The sequence below is a fragment of the Oncorhynchus mykiss genome, chromosome 14 (assembly GCF_057628025.1).
Source record: "Oncorhynchus mykiss isolate SJ-2025 chromosome 14, ASM5762802v1, whole genome shotgun sequence".
NCBI lineage: Eukaryota > Metazoa > Chordata > Actinopteri > Salmoniformes > Salmonidae > Oncorhynchus > Oncorhynchus mykiss.
In genome coordinates this window covers 22864937-22885725 of record NC_143035.1, presented here as the reverse complement: position 1 = coordinate 22885725, position 20789 = coordinate 22864937, and the positions used below count along the sequence as shown (strand labels likewise).

The 20789-nt window shown below is 43.6% G+C and overlaps 1 protein-coding gene across 7 annotated transcripts in view; it reads left to right on the top strand.

Moving 5' to 3' along the window:
- Positions 1 to 20789, top strand: part of LOC110488996 (ecto-NOX disulfide-thiol exchanger 2) — a 296941-nt gene that overhangs the window by 90737 nt on the left and 185415 nt on the right. The window lies entirely within an intron of this gene.

Genomic DNA, 20789 nt, shown 5'->3' with positions numbered 1-20789 from the left:
TAAGTTATTGTTTTTCCCGAAGACTGTTTTCTTGTTTCATTTAGTTAATGACCATGGTTGATTTTTTTAGATCTGTCTTGAAAATAATACGTCACCAGTAGCGAACTGAAAATAGGCTACGGCCTTCATCTCATCTGTTTTTGAGAATATGCCGTTGTGCGCAAAAGTCATTAAAATATTATGGTGAGCGCGTGCACTTTGCACTGGTTTTGCACACTGGCTTCATTCAGATTTCTTTCTCATTTATTCACTTATTTACTCATGATCCATAAATAGCTGCTGGTAAATGGAACGTTTTCCACAGTCAGTGTAATTACAGGAGAAGTAAATTGAGCCTTCAAATTAACCTGCTTACTCTGCTTCACTCTTGCACTCTGCTTCACTCTTGCGCTCTGACTCTGCTTCTTTAAACTTTTTAGCCTCTGCTCTTTCTGACCATGGAGAATTTACTCCATCTCTCACAGCCATCCAATGTTGGATAAGTGTTCGTAATTGCATAGTTCCCTGGGACCATCAATTCTCATACAGTGTGAATGCTGAAAAGGCTATAAACACAACACAGCCTGTGTTTTCTGTAGGGGAATGATGCTGATGCTGTGCATTAAGTATGAGTTTAGCTTTCTCCCCTAAGTAATTGACTTCGCATGATATAAGCAATATTTTGTTTCTCTGTGCCATACTTTCATTTCAGCTATGGTGACAAAATGGCTCTGGAATATTGCATACTTGCTCTCACTTTTCTTTCCATGGCCAGGGGCACAAACAGCTAGTGAGCATCTGAGTGAATCAAGGTTGATTGCTCGCTTTCAACAGGGCCGACCATGATGAAGAAAAGGTCCACCATGCACTCTGACAGACATTTACCTTCACACTGTACAGCTCCCCACTGATCAATGGAGAGGGTGTCTGCAGATTCCTCATAATGGAGGGAGAAGGAGAGAAATGGAGGGAGCAATGTTTCAGAAGGATCTTTGAGATTTGAGTTCACTGTGGCCCCAGGATAATGGTGCTGTGGAATAAATTAGGGGAATACTGAATGCAGAGAGAAACCTTGTAAAATTAGGACATTTGGTAGCTTTGGAAAATTGTATTTTTTTTAATGGAGACTGAGATTCAGTTTTGCTCACAATTCAGCAGAAAGTGGAGCCATGGCTTTGGGGAAAGAGAATTGCTATAATGAAATATGAGTCAGAGATAAAGAAAGCGTTTTCTCTGTGGATACCTCTAGCAGTGTGTGGGAACAGGGGTTTCAGGGGTGTACACTGCTGAAGGGGTGTAAAGCACAGATCTGCTAACCTTATGGTTCCTTCAGGAGGGCTTAGAGGCCCCAAAAAGAGATGGTCTCTTTCAGGGTTACTGAAATCCCAGATACTGACTGAGTTGCTATAGATACAAGCCTCATTCCCTGTCATATTTCAGGCCGGATATGTGGCTACTGGCTATTTGCTAGTTTTTGCCGCCATGTTGTAGAGGGAGTAGTAGGATTAATGGTCTTGCCCCACTGCAAGTAGTTCATTATGAACTCTAAGGTGTTCCAGCTACACTATTTGGTCCCTTGGTAGTCTCTACCAGATGCATCTCAGAGAGGTGGGTTTCCCCTCTAGAAAGAACCCCCAGCTCTACTCAGTAATCATATCAGCGTTCCATCAAATCAGTGACCATTGTTTTAATAATTGATTGTCAGAAGCAATTCCTCCTCTTTCCATCAACATCTTTATTCTATTTCCCCTAACTTCCATCTCAGCCTGATACTGGACACAGAGTGAACCCCTACCTAGAGAAGCTTTTAAACTGGCATTCCCCTCCAAGGTCAAGACTTTTTAAAGTGTTTTAGGCTGATGAATCTCTCTCTGCTCTTAAGACTTTGAGAGATCGTGTTCGGTCTTAGAAAACTGGTCAAGTTCATTATTTAATTGCAAAGTAATGCATTTTTATTGTTGTCTGAATTTTTATTTGACATACAATTCAACTGTAATTACGTCAAATTGATTACGTTGACCAACAATTACCTCTTTTAGGGGGTAGGCTAGTCAAGCGAGATAGTACTCTGTCTGAATTTGTTTATTACTGATGAGAAAGTCTAAGCATAGGGATTTACCATATTTCCAATACTTCCCTGATCCAAAGCTCATTTGAATGCACCCGGCCTCCTATATTAGAAAGCAAATAATATATAATAATAAGAATGCCTTTCCACTGTTTTGCTGTAACTGAGTTTCTTGTTTTCATACTGCTCTCCTCACGGTGGACAGGTATGCAGATTTTCCACTTCTACAGCTCTGTGGATTGGCTAATTGAAAGATGTGGTATCCAGGGCTGAGGAACGATGTAACTGATCATTGCTAATGCAACAAACCTTGCTCTATCCCTGATAAGGAGACTCACTGTTTTGTGCCCTGCTGGGTAAGCGATCTGAGGGCTATTTTTACACTGTGTTGTGTTTCCTGTCAGAGGAGGTGATGTTTAACTATGATGTGAGGAGTTACATATCTTCTCTGCCAGTTTCATGCTCCCAGTGGAAATGAGATGTAAATATGGAAACAATTAAAGTAAAATTCAATTTCAGCAGGTGCTGTTAAAGTAATGTTTGTTTTCTGATTTACTGGATTGAGCGTCCTCTAACTACTGTGGAGATGGCATCACAATCCTTGGACTACCCACCTACTGCTCAGTAGCCTACACTCAACATATCACAGTGAACTGGCCTTTCAGAAACCATCATCAAAAGACCAATTTCCAAGCATCATAGCAGAGTTTCAAAGCACCCAATGGGATAAATGTGTGTTGGTTTCAGTAATACATTTTTACTGGACACTTCATTTGTTTTTCAAATTCTTGTCTCGAGGGGTGCCAGACGTATATTATTGTGGTGATATCACCCATTGAGCCCTTCCCTATCTGTTGAGCCGATGTTGTAGATTTTGTTGTAATAACGTAATTAAGATTCTATCAATGCCTCACCAGTCTTGCTTAATCTGTTGGTTGCTGGTGTAATAGTTGTTGTTTTACTTCCTTTGTTCCGATATCTGTCGGGTAGAAAACCCATCTGGGTCGACCTGATAGTTCAGCCGTGTGGGCCAGGCTATTCCAGATGAGCGATTGAGGAGAGAATGGGTTTTTTGTGTAACTGGAATTGGTTCAGTTGAAGGGTGTGTAGGAGTGTGTGGCAGTCAGATCCCTGAGAGCAGCAGCAGCAGTCAGCCAGCCGCTCGTCTGGTCTAAAGCAGTGGAGGGAGCGGCATGTCTGTCTGGGAAGGGAATGTCTCAGGATCAACTCTGGGGTTCTGTGGAGCACAAAAACCACCTGATTGAAGGAGGCCTCTGTACTCAAGCACTTTGAGCCCCAGATTTGGGCACAGGTCTCTGCAGTAGGGTTAGTGGGATAGAGACGTATTGCTATTGAATAAGGCAGAATTGAGGCTGTATAGCTATAGTTTAAAACCTTACTGAAGGTCTCACTGAGGAGGATGGAGGGAGATGAACTTTTCACCAGGGAGGATCATCTTCTCTGCTCCAATGGAACCGCTCTGCATCTCTTTTAGGGTTGTAATGGTTCACCAATCCCATGGTTCGGTACTCATTGCGGTTTTGGGGTCGCGGTTCGGTTAACGTACAGCAGGAAAATTAAATGCCAACAGTAGTTAATTTTTGTTTATTTGGCAAAAGACACTAAACTCACACACCCTATTTTTGGCACAGGTCCAGCTTCTGTGATGTTTTCTTTTGTGAACGGGGATTATGTTTGGCCTCTTAAGTAGAGGTCTTCGCAGGTCTAAAAGTTTGATGTGTTCCGAAATGGACCTGTGGTTTTCCCACCCGGACCCTATATGCATACAATTATTTAATATACAGATAAACCTGTTTTGATCCAGACCTAGTCCAATCCGAGTGAGGGAAGCAGCAGAAAATGTACTTTGTAAACTACCCTTTTTATTAACTAGAGCTGATAAAGCTTAAGGTTGAGTTGCCACTCTAGCAGGCGGAGGGGCCTTGCATGGTCAACTGAGATATTATAGAAAGGAGGAGTTTGGAACCCCATTGGGCAATGAATGTAGAAATGTACAATGCCCTACACGGCAGACTGTCGACCAATCACTTCACATTGTCATCCTGCATCACACGGTTTCTAAGCTAATCGACACGCAACCTTTCTCAAAGTCTGGGTATGAGTTAAGAAACCTGCCTATTTTCTTCAAAGTATCTCATCTCTGGAAAATGTTGTAGTATAGTAAGTCTTGTTGACAAAATTCATGCTTATGTTGGGTTTTTGATCTAGCACCCAATTGACTCCCATGCTCTCCTTGAAGGAGAGCTCTCTTTGTATCAGAATCTCCCAGAATGCACCACACACGGTCCATTGACGATTCATGGGCAATGTACACAATGGGCGTTAATACAATTATAAGGAAGTTTTCCATCTCCTCAAATGTACAGTGCCTTCAAAGTATTCAAACCCCTTGACTTATTCCATATCTTGTTGTTACAGCCTGAATTCAAAATTGATTAAATATGCCAAAATGACACCACTGAGTCAATACTTTGTAGAAGCACCTTTGGCAGCGATTACAGCTGTGAGTCTTTCTGTTTAAGTCTAAGAGCATTCCACACCTGGATTGTGCATCATTTATCCATTATTCTTTTCAAAAATTCTTCAAGCTCTGACAAATTAGTTTTTTGATCATTGCTAGACAACCATTTTCAGGTCTTACCATAGATTTACAAGTAGATTTAAGTCACAACTGTGACTCGGCCACTCAGGAACATTCACCGTCTTCTTGGTAAGCAACTCCAGTGTAGATTTGGTCTTGTGTTTTAGGTTATTGTCATGCTGAAAGGTGAATTCATCTCCCAGTGTGTGGTGGAAAGCAGACTATACCAGGTTTTCCTCTAGGATTTGCCTGTGCTCAGCTCCATTCTGTTTCTTTTTTATCTTGGAAAAACTCCCCAGTCCTTAACGATTACAAGCATACCCATAACATCATGCAGCCACCACTATGCTTGAAAATATGGGTAGTGGTACTCAGTAATGTGTTGTATTGGATTTGCCCCAAACATAACACGTTGTATTCAGGACAAGAAGTGAATTGATTTGCCACATTCCATGCAGTATTACTTTAGTGCCTTGTTGCAAACGGGATGCATGTTTTGGAATGTTTTTATTCTGCACTGGCTTCTTTTTCAGTGGTCTCTCCAGAGATAAAGTGAACCCAAGTTTTTGTTGTTGCTCATGCACTTTTTCCCTTCCCAACTCTGCCAGGAAAAACAATTTGAAGTAGCACAGCATGTCATGATGGATCACCAGAGGGGTGCAAGACACTACATCTCTGAGTGCGCCTGTGTATCCGCCACTGACTCTGAGAAGGTACCCGCATATAACTGCTCAGATCATAGGGGGAAAAAATCACCTATTCTTTACTAATGTCTCATTGGATGAGTAATTTGCAACCAATTCACATTTTCACAAAGGTTGCATTTTGCATGAGTATTATCTGTTTGACGAATGACGAATTGCTATAATTATGCATGCTCATTTAGTAGTGAGTAATATATTGTGGAGCATAGCACAAATTTAAAGGCCAAGTGCAGTCAAATAGATGTTCCTGTGTGTTATGTATATTTCCACACTATGGTTGGAATGATACAGTGAAATTGATTCCCTGGAATTTCAGCCTGTTTTGGTTGGATGGAGTTTTGGCCTTCCATTGTGACATCAGCAGGTGGTAAAATAGTCAATAGACCAAAAAGAAAGTGGCTTCCAAACTTCTTTGCCAATAACAGCTAGTTTTCAGTTTCCCCTCCCCACTTAGACCACTCAGACAGTCCTAGCAAAATTGCTTAAAGTGCTCTTTGCTCAAAGTTATTTTTGTTTCTTTTTGACCATTTTAATTTAAATTAATCACAATAAGGTAATTAATTCTGAGAAATGATTTAATATCGAGTTAGAAATGGCTGCATTGTACCTTTTTTAATTCTCTTGACCTGTTCTTGTCTCATCACATTGACATGTTGAGCAAGGAGGAAGCTGAGGTTGTGGTTCAGTGGTTAGGTCCAGGGAACTGAGTTGTCCACTGAGATTGCCTGTCTGGAAAGCAGCCATCATTCTACAGTAATAGAGATGGAGAGCCTAGATCTCCATCGCCCCTGGTTTAGAAGGGAGAAAAAGCTCTCAGGAAAAAAATGTAAAGTAATGAAAAACAAAATGGCACTGGAAAAATGGCTGCATCATGAACCAGAATGCGTTATTAATAGAATAGCAGAGACGCTCTCAGGATGTGTTCAGTCTACAGGGGCGTTGTGGCATTGAATGAAGGACATCTCGCTCTCTTTATTTTCCTTTGGGAAATCATTTGTCTCCATGAACTGTTAGCAAACAGGACTTAGAACACATTTACATCAAAGTTCCTGTTTACCTCACTGCTCTGTGAATGTTCAGACGAGAGTGAACCACAGAACTCTAGTGCCCGGTAGTTTTCCATTTGCTTCAGAAGGTATTTGCGTTGAATCTTATTTGGCGTTAACACACACACACACACACACACACACACACACGTCTACCTACCTCCACTGTGAAGGGTCTTTCATGAACCTTGAAAAAGTCAAAATTCATACATTTGGAGAAGCTATGAAGGCCCCTGTGTTTGATTGAAGGCAACAGGAGCTCAATGTAAGGCCTGTACTTGCCTGTTTACTGCACCCAGCTCGGTTAATAATGGGCTGCCTTTACTGAACACATTTTACAGACTAACGTTTGTTCAGCTACTTTTTTCTCTTCTTGAAGAATGAGAGGTCAGCATTTATGGGGAAGTGATGCAACACAGGCATAACTTTTCAAGGGATGAGATACAGTACGTAGCTTTCATTTGGTTGCCTGGTTTATTGCCATTTCTATTTTAGACCAGTGAAATGCATGTTCAGGTCAGCAGGATGCTTGAGGTCAAGTTCGGACCTCCCCTGGCCTGTTTCTGACTGAAGAATTGAGCTGAGGACAACTCTTTAGTTCACAACCAGTCTGATCATGTCTCTTACCATTTGTAGCCACTTGTGCAATATTGTAGATATACTACATTTGAGCTTAGGACAGCTCATTATTTCAGTTCTAAAATGTCATCATTGATCTCTCCATTTATGAGGGCTAGATGTAATCTGTTCTGCACAATACATACTCTAACTCCATTTCATTTGTAGAAAACTGCCGGTGAAGTTCTAATATCTTTGTCATCGTTAGTGGGTCAATCTCTCCACATTTATTAATTGCAGATTGAACGTTTTGGTCTCGTATAGACTCAAGCTTTGCATTTGTTTATCTTGTGTACTCTGTCTAGTTCACAACTGACATTTGTTTACCTGTATACAACGCTCAATACCGTTCTCATTGCTATGTCATCATTAGTTCAACCTCACTTTTAGTTGATCTTTTGTGGTCCTAGTACTGTTTTGAAAACTGTGGTATTTCTTCAGAAAGCCTACCAGGAGTTTTCTGAAAAGCTGTGATGTGGAGTCCCTTTCTTTGTGTTCTGTGTTGTATCTGTTAGGCCAGTGGTTCCCATCTCCGGTCCTTGAGTATCCCCAACAACACACATTTTAGGAGGATCTTCTTGGGGTGCTGTACTGTACTGAGTGAGGGGTTTTAGGAGGATCCTCCTGGGGTGCTGTACTGAGGTATTTTAGGTGGGTCCTCCTAGGGTGCTCTACCGAGGGGTTTTAGGAGGATCCTCCTGGGGTGCTGTACTGAGGGGTTTTAGGAGGATCCTCCTGGAGGATTTCGGGGGTTCTGTTGTTCTCTGTGGAGGTTAAAGCGCGCCGGACAGATGCTGACAACCACTGACTTAAAATCATGGCACTGAACACAGCCATTACAGAGGGAAGGTAATTGGATCCACAAATCAGCTGACGGCTCCAGGTTTATAGTGGCCCCACGGCTTTATGGGCTGTATTTCAGGGCCTGGTGGGGGAGGCTGTCGGGCGTTTTGATGTATTGGGGGGCCTCAGAGCTGTTAGAGGAAACGTTGCTTGTTATGAATGAACCACACTGGAACTCAACCCAACGAATCAAGCTCTACTCTTCATCTGTCAATGACAGAGCACCTGCCCTCTATTCAAACAAAGTCTTCCTATTAGAAGTGTTTGGCTAATCTGGAATGAGGAGGCAGTTTTAGTTCCTGTATTTCTCTCAGATTCTCTAGTTTGTAGGCCTACTTCAAATGCTGGTTCATTTTGGAACACTGTCACTTCAACTGAACTGAATTGATTCGTATGTTTCCAGGACATGAATTGCCTAGAAAGTCTTGACCTTTATAAGGAGTGAAGACAAGTTCTGTAAGCTTGTAACAGAGAGGTGGACCGTGTTTTAGTCATCTGTTACACCTTCCTTACCTCTGGACTGAAAGAAGAGGTCTGAAGCAGCTCAGTGGGAGAGGATCAGCTTATCTCTCTCTACCTCTCTGCTCCTCTCTGAACCCCTATATTTTTGCCATTCACTCCCTATTTCCTTCTCTTCTTTGTGTGCAACTCATGTCTCTATAAACCTCTTCTGGTGTGTCTGTTTCCTTCTCTTTTAATGAAGGCTTTTATTTCCAGCTATTAGAAATATGAGTCTTCCAGAGTCATGGACAGGTTACTGGAGAAAAGTGCATTGGCTGGGTGAAAAGCCAAAGAACATCGCTGTGCCTTCATTTTTTACAGAACTATTTTCTCCTACCTCAGAGCAACAAGTGAATGCTCTCTGAACCTAATCTATCATCCATTTTCCTCCCTCTCTCTTTCCTGCCCCCAATAGTACAAGACAGTAGTCAGTGAGGCAGAGAACAGTGAGGATTAATTGTTTTCTGTAGGTACAGAGGGCATCAGCAGCAGTCTGCTTATTTTGGGCCCTGGTGAACCTCCATATGCTGGATGAAATCTGTTCCTCCTCTCTTGGCTTGTTAGCTTTAGCGTGTTAGCGTGCTCACTGACCAGCAGCTGCAGTGAGACAAGACAGAACTGGGCCACTCTCCAGGAATACCACAGAGCAGTGCAGCTCATCCCAGCCAGCAGAACCAACAGGCAACCCCCAGTTCCCATATCACACCCCCACAACCTAATGAATCGTTCTGGGAACCTTTAACAGACCCCATTCTGTTTGCCCGGAGGCAGCAGAGCCACCAGGCAAGCCCTTCAGCATCCTGGGCCGTTAGTCTCTGCTGTGGAGCCGTTGTCTGAAATAGCCTTTGACTATCTCTGAGACACAGAGCCCTGCAGAGTCGTCCTCTCTTATCATTAAAGGAAAATCACTGCTCTAAAGATGGACTCCCCAGACCCTTGTTTTAGAATGATTCTGTTTTAATGCAGGTCTTTATTTTTAATATACAAAAAATATATTGGCACCCTTTCACTTTTATTACATTTTTTCCTATTCTCAAATAATTTACATTTTAAAACAACCTTTTGGTCTTCACAGCACATTTGATTTTCAACATTGCAGAACCACGTTTATTTTTGTAAACTTAAGTTTAATTTAAATTTAGAAAATGGCATTTACAAAATTATTTTATTTGCCTTTATTTAACTAGGCAAGTCAGTTAAGACCTAAATTATTGGCACCCTGGAGCTAGTACTTGCTTGCACAACCTTTGGCCAAGGTAACAAATGCTTCTTGTAGCCATCAATGAGCTTTCTGCACCTTTCTACTGGCAATTTGGCCCACTCTTCACCAGCCAAACTGCTCTAATTCTTCAATATTTGTGTGGTGCCCTCCACCAACTGCTGTTTTCAGCTCTCACTATTGCTTATGGATGTGATTCAGATCTGGACTCTTCGCTGGCAGAACAGTCCAGAGTTTTTTCTTGAAGCATTCCCTTGTGCTTTTGATGTGTTCTTGGGGTTGTCCTCCTGCTGGAAGACCCATAACCTTCAACAGAGACTCTTTTTAGACACTGGGTTGAACATTGCACTCCACAACACCTTGATAATCTGCTGTTTTCATGATGTCTTGCACACATTCGTGGGCGAATTAAGCCTGGCTCGCAGTCGGCATTCCAATTAATCCCAAAGTTGTTTAATGGGGTTGAGGTCATGGCTCTGTGCAGGCCAGTCAAGTTCTTCCACACCGATCTCAACAAAACATTTCTGTATAGACCTCGCTTTGTGCATGGGGGCACTGTCATGCTGAAACAGGAAAGGGCCTTCACCAAACTGTTGCCAGAGACGTTAGGAAGCACAGAATCATCTAGAATGTCATTGTATGCTTTAGCGTTAATATTTCCCTTCACTGGAACTAAGGGGCTTAGCCCGAACCATAAAAAAACCCCATCCCAAACCATTATTCCTCATCCACCAAACTTTACAGTTGGCTCTATGCATTGAGGCAGGAAGCGTTTGCTCCTGGCACCTGCCAAACCCAGATTTGTTTGTCAGACTGTCAGATGGTGAAGCGTGATTCATCAATCCAGAGAATGCCTTTCCACTGCTCCAGAGTCCAATGGCGGTGAGCTTTACTCCACTCCAGTTGATGCTTCTCATTACGCATTTCATAAAGCTTCTGACGAACACTTCTTGTGCTGACATTGCTTCCAGAAGCAGTTTGGAACTCAGTTGTAAGTGTTGCAACCGAGGACTGATGATTTTTACCTGCTTCGCGCTTCAGCACTTGGCGGTCCCGTTCTGACAGCTTGTGAGGCCTACCACTTTGCGGCTGAGCCATTGTTGCTCCTAGACATTTCCATTTTTACAATAACAGCACTTAGTTGACCAGAGCAGAAATTTGAGGAACTGGTTTGTTGGACACGTGACATCCTTTGTCACTGAGCTCTTCAGTGAGGCCATTTTACTGCCAAGGTATGTCTATTGAGATTGCATGGCTGTGCTCGATTTTATGCACCTGTCAGCAATGGATGTGGCTGAAATAACCGTATCCACTAATTCGAAGGGGTGTCCACATAATTTTGCATATATAGCTTATCTTAATAGAAATTTACTTATTGAAAGTCACTGAGTAAAATACTACTTGAGCAGAAGTTTTAAAGTATAAATCATTTCAAATTCCTTATTTTGCAAACCAGACAGCAGTCTTTAAAAATGTTATATTTACGGATAGCCATGGGCGCAATCAACACAGCCATAATTTACAAAGTATTTGTGTTTAGTGAGTCAGCCAGATCAGAGGCTGTAGGGATGACCAGGGATGTAATCTTGATAATTGCCTGAATGGGAAAATGTTCCTAACCTGCTAAGCATTCAAAATGTAACGAGTACTTTTGGGTGTCAGGGAAAATGTATGGTAAAATTATAGTTTCTTTAGGAATGTAGTGGAGTACAAGTAAAAGTTGTCAAATATAAATAAAGTACAGATACCCCAAAAAATTACTTAGTAGTTCAAAGTATTTTTACTTAGTTACTTTACACCATGGGCGTTACGTCATACTCTGGCCTACTATCTTTGCTGGGCCAGATGTGGCTAACAGCTATATAATAAATGTCCCTGAAGGTCACTGTAGCGTGACGGTGCTGATTTAAAGGGTAAACAGCAGAGAAAGAGCCTGACTGATGGAGACTGGTGGCAAAGGCTGTCTGAGACTGGTGATGACACTGGGGGGCACGGAGCCGTCTGATTGGAGAGATGTAGGATGCTGATGAAAAAACAAAGCAACCCCTAATTCTAGCAGGATTTGCTCCATAAAGAGGGTCAAGCAATCTCTGTTCATACAAATTAATCCTCCATCTCACTCAACTTCACTGTTTTATAGCAGAGTTCTTAGGTCTTGATTATATCCCTCAGCCATAACTGAACTTTGAGCATTACAATATGGTAGGCCTAGTTGAATGTAGACCCGGTAGGCCCAGTTGAATGTAGGCCTAGTTGAATGTAGAACTTGTAGACCTAGTTGAATGTAGGCCTAGTTGAATGTAGACCCAGGGGAAGGTAGGCCGAGTTGAAGGTAGGCCGAGTTGAAGGTAGCCCCGGTAGGCCGAGTTGAAGGTAGGCCGAGTTGAAGGTAGGCTGAGTTGAAGGTAGCCCTGGTTGGCCTAGTTGAAAGTGGGGCTAGTTGAATGTAGACCCGGTAGGCCTAGTTGAATGTAGGCCTAGTTGAATGTACATCTTGTAGGCCGAGTTGAAGGGAGGCCGAGTTGAAGGGAGGCCGAGTTGAAGGGAGGCCGAGTTGAAGGGAGGCCGAGTTGAAGGGAGGCCGAGTTGAAGGGAGGCCGAGTTGAAGGGAGGCCGAGTTGAATGTTACCCCGGTAGGCCTAGTTGAATGGAGGCCGAGTTGAATGTTGCCCCGGTAGGCCTAGTTGAATGTTGCCCCGGTAGGCTTAGTTGAATGTAGAAATGGTAGACCCAGGGGAAGGTAGGCCGCGTTGCATGTAGACCCGGTAGGCCCAGTTGCATGTAGGCCCAGTTGCATGTAGGCCCAGTTGCATGTAGGCCCGGTAGCCTTAGTTGAATGTAGGCCTAGTTGAATGTAGACCCGGTAGGCTTTGTTGAATGACTTAATCACATACAGATCCACCAGTTAAACATAATATCAATGATGCAGCTTTCAGCTCACAACAGATCAATGTGCTCATTAGATCTACTTTGGTCTTAACAGGAGCCATAGAGATCAGTAGTCTATATCTTAACGTCTTAACTATGAAGCACATGCTTGCTACAAGATCTAAGGTTATCCAGTGATTTGTTTTATTAGTAGTATACCTATTAGCAGTTATACAACATTTTCTGTTGTTAGTTTTTTTCAGTTATTATTAGACAGTTTCTATATTCTTATTACTAGGTATTTTGTTTTTAAATTTGGACCCTCTTGGGCTACAGCGTGGCTCGGCGGTCTAAGGTACAGCATCAGTGCTAGAGGCATCACTACAGACCCTGGTTCCGTTCTAAGCTGTATCACAACCGGCTGTGATTGGGAGTCCCATAGTGCGGCGCACAATTGGCCCAGTGTCATCCGGCTTAGGGTTTGGCTGGGGTAGGCCGTCACTGCAAATAAGAATTTGTTCTCAACTGACTTGCCTAGTTAAACAAACAAAAAAACAAGATGTGCAGTTAAAGAGATTTTATGTTGCAACATTTCAAATAAATTCCCTTTCTTGGTCAGTAAGTAAAAAATATACACTAATGCTTCCTCTAAGATTTTCTTTCTTTCAATGCAATGGTTTTCTTGTAAGAATTAGGTCTCGATAATATCAAATGAAATCAAAGTATATTTGTCACGTGCGCGGAATACAACAGGTGTAGTAGACCTTACACTGAAATGCTTACTTCCAGGCACCAATAGTGCAAAAAAGGTATTAAGTGAACAATAGGTAGGTAAAGAAATAAAATAGTAAAAAGACATTGAAAAATAACAGTAGCGAGGCTATAGAAGTAGTGAGGCTACATACAGACACCAGTTAGTCAGGCTGATTGAGGTAGTATGTACATGAAGATATGACTATGCATATATGATGAACAGAGTGGCAGTAGCGTAAAAGAGGGGTTGGTGGGTGGGGGACACAATGCAGATAGCCCGGTTAGCCAATGTGCAGGAGCACTAGTTGGTCAGCCCAATTGAGGTAGTATGTACATGAATGTATAGTTAAAGTGACTCTACATATATGATAAACAGAGAGTAGCAGCAGCGTAAAAGAGGGGTTGGGGGGGGGGGGGACAACACAATGCAAATAGTCCAGGTTGCCATTTGATTACCTGTTCAGGAGTCTTATGGCTTGGGGATAAAAACTGTTGAGTAGCCTTTTTGTCCTAGACTTAGCACTCTGGCACTGCTTGCCATGCGGTAGTAGAGAGAAAGGTCTATGGCTGGGGTCTTTGACAATTTTTAGGGTCTTCCCCTGACACCGCCTGGTGTAGAGGTCCTGGATGACAGGCAGCTTAGCTGTACTGGCCGTATGCACTACCCTCTGTAGTAGAGGTCGACCGATTATGATTTTTCAACACCGATACCGATTATTGGAGGACCAAAAAAGCCGATACCGATTTAATCGGCCCATTACAAAAAAAAAAAAGTGTAATAAAGACAATTACTACAATACTGAATTAACACTTATTTTAACTTAATATAAAACATCAATCAAATAAATTTAGCCTCAAATAAATAATGAAACATGTTCAATTTGGTTTAAATAATGCAAAAACAAAGTGTTGGAGAAGAAAGTAATGTGTGCCATGTAAAATATGTGCCCTGTAAAAAAGCTAGCGTTTAAGTTCCTTGCTCAGAACATGAGAACATATGAAAGTTGGTGGTTCCTTTTAACATGAGACTTCAATATTCCAAGGTAAGAGGTTTTAGGTTGTAGTTGATATAGTATTTATAGGACTATTTCTCTCTATACCATTTGTATTTCATATACCTTTGACTATTGGATGTTCTTATAGGCACGTTAGTATTGCCAGTGTAAGAGTATAGCTTCCGTCCCTCTCCTCGCCTGGGCTCGAACCAGGAATACATCGACAGCAGCCACACTCGAAGCATCGTTACCCATCGCTCCACAAAAGCCGCAGCCCTTGCAGCGCAAGGAGAATAACTACTCCAAATCTAAAAGCGAGTGAAGTTTGAAACGGTATTAGCGCACTCCCAGCTAACTAGCTAGCCATGTCACGTTGGTTACACCAGCCATTAGGCTGATAGGCTTGAAGTCATAAACAGCGGTGTGCTTGCGAAGAGCTGCTGGCAAAACGCACTAAAGTGCTGTTTGAATGAATGATTACGGGCCTGCTGCTGCTCAGTCAGACTGCTCTATCAAATCAGACTTAATTATAACATAATAACACACAGAAATACGAGCCTTTGGTCATTAATATGATCGAATCCAGAAACTATCATTTCGAAAACAAAATGTTTATTTCAGTGAATAGTTTGATTGTTTTTTATAAGATAAGTTTAAGGCTAGCTCGCAACTTACCTTGGCTTCTACTGCATTTGCGTAACAGGCAGGCTACACATGGATGGCAATGGTTAGAGCGTTGGACTAGTTAACTGTGCGGTTGCAAGATTGGAATCCCTGAGCTGACAAGGTGAAAATCTGTCGTTCTGCCCCTGAACAAGTCAGTTAACCCACAGTTCCTTGGCCGTCATTGAAAATAAGAATGTGTTCTTAACTGACTTGCCTAGTTAAATAAAAGGCATAAATATATATATATATATATATATATATATATATATATATATATATATATATATATATATTTTTTTTTAATAATCGGAAATTGGCGCCCAAAAATACCGATTTCCGATTGTTATGAAAACTTGAAATCGGCCCTAATTAATCGGCCACTCCGATTAATCGGTTGACCTCTTCTCTGTAGTGCCTTGCGGTCGGAACAATTGCCGTACCAGGCAGTGATGCAACCAATGTTGCAGCTGTATAACCTTTTGAGGTTAAAACTTTTTAGTTTCCTGAGGGGGAATAGGCTTTGTCGTGCCCTCCACGACTGTCTTGGTGTGTTTGCACCATGTTAGTTTGTTGTTGATGTGAACACAAAGGAACTTGACGCTCTCAACCAGCTCCACTACAGCCCAGTCGAGGAGAATAGGGGCGTGCTTGGTCATCCTTTTCCTGTAGTCCACAATCATCTCCTTCGTCTTGGTTACGTTGAGGGATAGGTTGTTATTCTGGCACCACCCGGCCAGGTCTCTGACCTCCTCCCTATAGGCTGTCTCGTCGTTGTCGGTGATCAGGCCTACCACTGTCGTGTTTTCTGCAAACTTAATGATGGTGTTGGAGGCCATGCAGTCGTGGGTGAACAGGGAGTACAGGAGGGGACTGAGCACGCACCCCTGGGGAGCTCCAGTGTTGAGGATCAGCGTGGAACATGTTTTGCTACCTACCCTCACCACCTGGGGGCGGCCCGTCAGGAAGTCCAAGATCCAGTTGCAGTGGGAGGTGTTTAGTCCCAGGATCCTTAGCTTAGTGATGAGCTTTGAGGATACTATGGTGTTGAACGCTGAGCTGTAGTCAAGGAATAGCATTCTCACACATGTTACTTTTGTCCTGGTGGGAAAGGGCAGTGTGGAGTGCAATAGAGATTGCATCATCTGTGGGTCTAGTGTTTCTGGGATAATGGTGTTGATGTGAGCCATGACCAGCCTTTCAGAGCACTTCATGGCCATGGATGTGAGTGCTACGGGTCTGTGGTCATTTAGGCAGGTTGCCTTTGTTCTTGGGCACAGGGACTATGGTGGTCTGCTTGAAACATGTTGGTATTACAGACTCAATCAGGGACATGTTGAAAATGTCAGTGAAGACTCCTGCTAGTTGGTCAGCACATGCCCTGAGCACACGTCCTGGTAATCCGTCTGGCCCCGAAGCCTTGTGTATGTTGACCTGTTTAAAGGTCTTACTCATGTCGGCTACAGAGAGTGTGATCACACAGTCGTCCGGAACAGCTGATGCTCTCATGCATGCCTCAGTGTTGCTTGCCTCAAAGCGAGCATGGCCGCTCGTCTGGTAGGCTTGTGTCACTGGGCAGCTCATGGCTGGGCTTCCCTTTGTTGTCTGTAATAGTTTGCAAACCCTTCCACATAAGGCGGGCTTCGCAGCCGGTGTTGTATGATTCAGTCTTAGTCCTGTATTGACACTTTGCCTGTTTGATGGTTCATCGTAGGGCATAGGTGGGATTTCTTGTAAGCTTCCGGGTTAAAGTCCCGCACCTTGAAAGCCGCAGCTAGACCCTTTAGGTCAGTGCGAATGTTGCCTGTAATCCATGGCTTTTGGTTGGGGTATGTTCGTATAGTCACTGTGGGGATGAAGTTCTCAATGCACTTTTTGATAAATCCAGTGACTGATGTGGTGTACTTCTCAATGTCATCGGAAGAATCCAGGAAAATGTTCCAGTCTGTGATCGCAAAACAGTCCTGTAGTTTAGCATTTGCTTCATCTGACCACTTTTTTTTATTGACCGATTAACTGGTACTCCATGCTTTAATTTTTGCTTGTAAGCAGGAATCAGGAGGATAGAATTGTGGTCAGATTTACCAAATGGAGGGCGAGCTTTGTACTTGTCTCTGTGTGTGGAGTACAGGTGATCTAGATTTTTTCCCCTCTGGTTGCACATTTAACATGTTGATAGAAATTAGGTAGAACTGATTTTAGTTTCCCTGCATTAAAGTCTCCGGTCACTAGGAGCGCCGCCTCTGGGTGAGTGGTTTTCTGTTTGCTTATTTCCTTATTCAGCTGACTGAGGTCTTAGTGCCAGCATCTGTCTGTGGTGTTAAATAAACAGCTATGAAAAGTATAGCTGAGAACTCTCTAGGCAAGTAGTGTGGCCTGCAGTTTATCACAATATACCCTACTTCAGGCGTGCAAAATCTGTAGACTTCCTTAGATTTCGTGCACCAGCTGTTTACAAATATGCACATACCCCCCCCCCCCCCCCCCCCCTGTTTTATATGTTGAGTTTTAGGGAAATGTAGTCCTTGCCATGGTCTTAAGATTTTGGGTTGGGTTTCAGTCTTCACACACTTTTGGGCAGGAAGGAGAAATAATTTGCTCAGTCCTCACTGGGGCACTTTGAGAGGGAACAGTCTTCTCTACGGTCAATTCACAGACTCATCTCCTCATATTAATGTCATTCTGCTGGAATGAAGCTCCACATCCCCATTCATCAGTATTCACACAGCTCAGCTCTCCATACACCACCTTACACCACTCCCCAAATACTCTGCCTGGCAAGGCTTCAGATGACCTTGACTTTAGTGTGTGTGTGTGTGTGTGTACCTGTGTGCATGCTATGACAGTGTTTGCGTCATGGATCCGTGTGAATGCAAACCGTTGACGTACTGACAGCCCCACATCAATCACCTCTTCTGCAATCAAATGTTTGCCTTCTCCTGAAGATCTGCCTCCCTCTCAGCAGCCTGGACACCACAGGGGAGGGAAGGAAGGAGGGACTCAGAACAGATCCTGCTGCAGCTGTTGCTCTGCTGGTGTCTACACACAGTCAGACATACTCCTCCACTCCCCTCCAGCCGCGCACACACACTGGACTTGAGATGGCTAACAGCACCAGACCACCCCTAGCCTGTCTCTTCGGCTGATTGAGACAGATGGATGAATGGAGGGGAGAGCGAGAATCTAAGCTGAGCCAGACCAGAGCCATGAGTCTCTGTTTGGACTCTGTGTTTCTGCTGGGTTGGTAATTAAAGAGGGGAGGCCCAGTAGAGTCTAGCTGTGTTATTTTCCCTATCTCTTGTTTTCTCTCTAATCTTCCTGTAAGACCAGATAATTAATGGTGGTCCTCGTGTTAATGGAGCGGATTGGGCTTGTTTACCTAACTTCCTCTTGGTCTCTCGTTAGGGTCTGGGCCAGGGCTAGTCATTGTCACGTTAATTATCCTAACCTGCTGTGAAAAGTCACATCTGCTAGCCCTGAGAACAGACTTGGTTTCCACTAACGCGGTACAGCTTCGCGCTTGCTTGCCTTCTCTTTCTCTTTGCTAATGTTGCGAGTGTGTGTTCAGTCTTCGGTCTGTTGTGTGTAGAATATTATAGCCTATTCATTGATGATAGGCCCAGTTTTGCTGAAGTTGCGAGACATTGCAGGCCAAGAAATTGCGAGATACAGAATTCCATTGTGAGACAGCATTTGATTACTGCTAGATAGGCCTAGTTTATGGTTCTGCCTGTTAGCCGACCTGCCTGGACTGTGCTCCTCCCCTCTCTCCCCGTCCCTCGCTATGAAAGATGCATGTGTTTGTGTTCGAGGAAGTACTGCATTTTAGGAGTCGATTCCTAGCGAATGTTCAACAATCAGTCAAGGAATACATTTTTTGGAGTCTTCTCTCTGCCACTACATCGTCGTTAACAGTTGGGAAAATGGCAAGCGACGGAAGCGAAATCCTGTATGGCAGTTCTTTGAGAAGTTAAATGCAAACTTTGCAAGGTTGAATTAAAGTCCAGTAATGGCAGTACAGGTGCATGGTTAACCAACTGAAAGGGATGCACCGTGAGACCCAAATCGTTGCTAGCAGAAGGGCAAATGCATTGTCAATAAATGTGGAATCTTATACATTTTTATCATTTTAATGGAAAACTGATAAAGTGGCCGTTATTAAATGAAAGAAAATGACAATTTGTCACATCCCTACATAAAACCATAACTCTCAGCATGGATTTGTTTATGCAGTGGCTTAATTATCCAACTTTCTGTATAATCTAAATCTGTTTATTCATGAGTGGTTATAAATGGATAAGGAGAATGGTTTTTGGTCGCTTAGTATAGGCATTCAAATCCCAAGCTGTTTGCCAAATGATCAATCACAATTTATGCTGGAAGCGATAGCTCTTGTAAATATGGGTGTCAGTATTTCTTACTGAGCAACATTAGACTGGATGACACTACATGACAGTACTATTTATTTACAATCTGGATAGTTGTGTACATGCGTACTCATCCATTCTGCCTTAATGCGACATTCAGTAAAAATTCTGAATCTCAACTTCAGGTAGTGGTTATGACACGCAATATGGATAAATGTGGATTGGCAGTGATTTGAGTAGGAAGACATGTAGCTGCAGGTGAACATACCAGTGTAGAGATGTGACTGGCATTATGGGCCAGCACTGCTCCTCTGGGGAGATATAACGGGTATTACTGGGCATTACTGCTCCTCTGGGGAGATATAACGGGTATTACTGCTCCTCTGTGGAGATATAACGGGTATTACTGCTCCTCTGGGGAGATATAACGGCATTACTGCTCCTCTGGGGAGATATAACGGCATTACTGCACCTCTGTGGAGATATAACGGCATTACTGCTCCTCTGGGGAGATATAACGGGTATTACTGGGCAGCACTGCTCCTCTGGGGAGATATAACGGGTATCACTGGGCAGCACTGCTCCTCTGGGGAGATATAACGGGTATTACTGGGCAGCACTGCTCCTCTGGGGAGATATAACAGGTATTACTGGGCAGCACTGCTCCTCTGGGGAGATATAACGGGTATTACTGGGCAGCACTGCTCCTCTGGGGAGATATAACGGGTATTACTGGGCAGCACTGCTCCTCTGGGGAGATATAACGGGTGTTACTGGGCAGCACTGCTCCTCTGGGGAGATATAACGGGTATTACTGGGCAGCACTGCTCCTCTGGGGAGATATAACGGCATTATTGGGCAGCACTGCTCCTCTGGGGAGATATAACGGGTATTACTGGGCAGCACTGCTCCTCTGGGGAGATATAACGGGTATTACTGGGCAGCACTGCTCCTCTGGGGAGATATAACGCCATTACTGCTCCTCTGGGGAGATATAACGGCATTACTGCTCCTCTGGGAAGATATAACGGCATTACTGCTCCTCTGGGGAGATATAACGGCATTACTGCTCCTCTGGGGAGATATAACGGGTATTACTGGGCAGCACTGCTCCTCTGGGGAGATATAACGGGTATTACTGGGCAGCACTGCTCCTCTGGGGAGATATAACGGGTATTACTGGGCAGCACTGCTCCTCTGGGGAGATATAACGGGTATTACTGGGCAGCACTGCTCCTCTGGGGAGATATAACGGGTATTACTGGGCAGCACTGCTCCTCTGGGGAGATATAACGGGTATTACTGGGCAGCACTGCTCCTCTGGGGAGATATAACGGGTATTACTGGGCAGCACTGCTCCTCTGGGGAGATATAACGGGTATTACTGGGCAGCACTGCTCCTCTGGGGAGATATAACGGGTATTACTGGGCAGCACTGCTCCTCTGGGGAGATATAACGGGTATTACTGGGCAGCACTGCTCCTCTGGGGAGATATAACGGGTATTACTGGGCAGCACTGCTCCTCTGGGGAGAATGCTGTTTGGGCCAAAACCTGGCAAAGG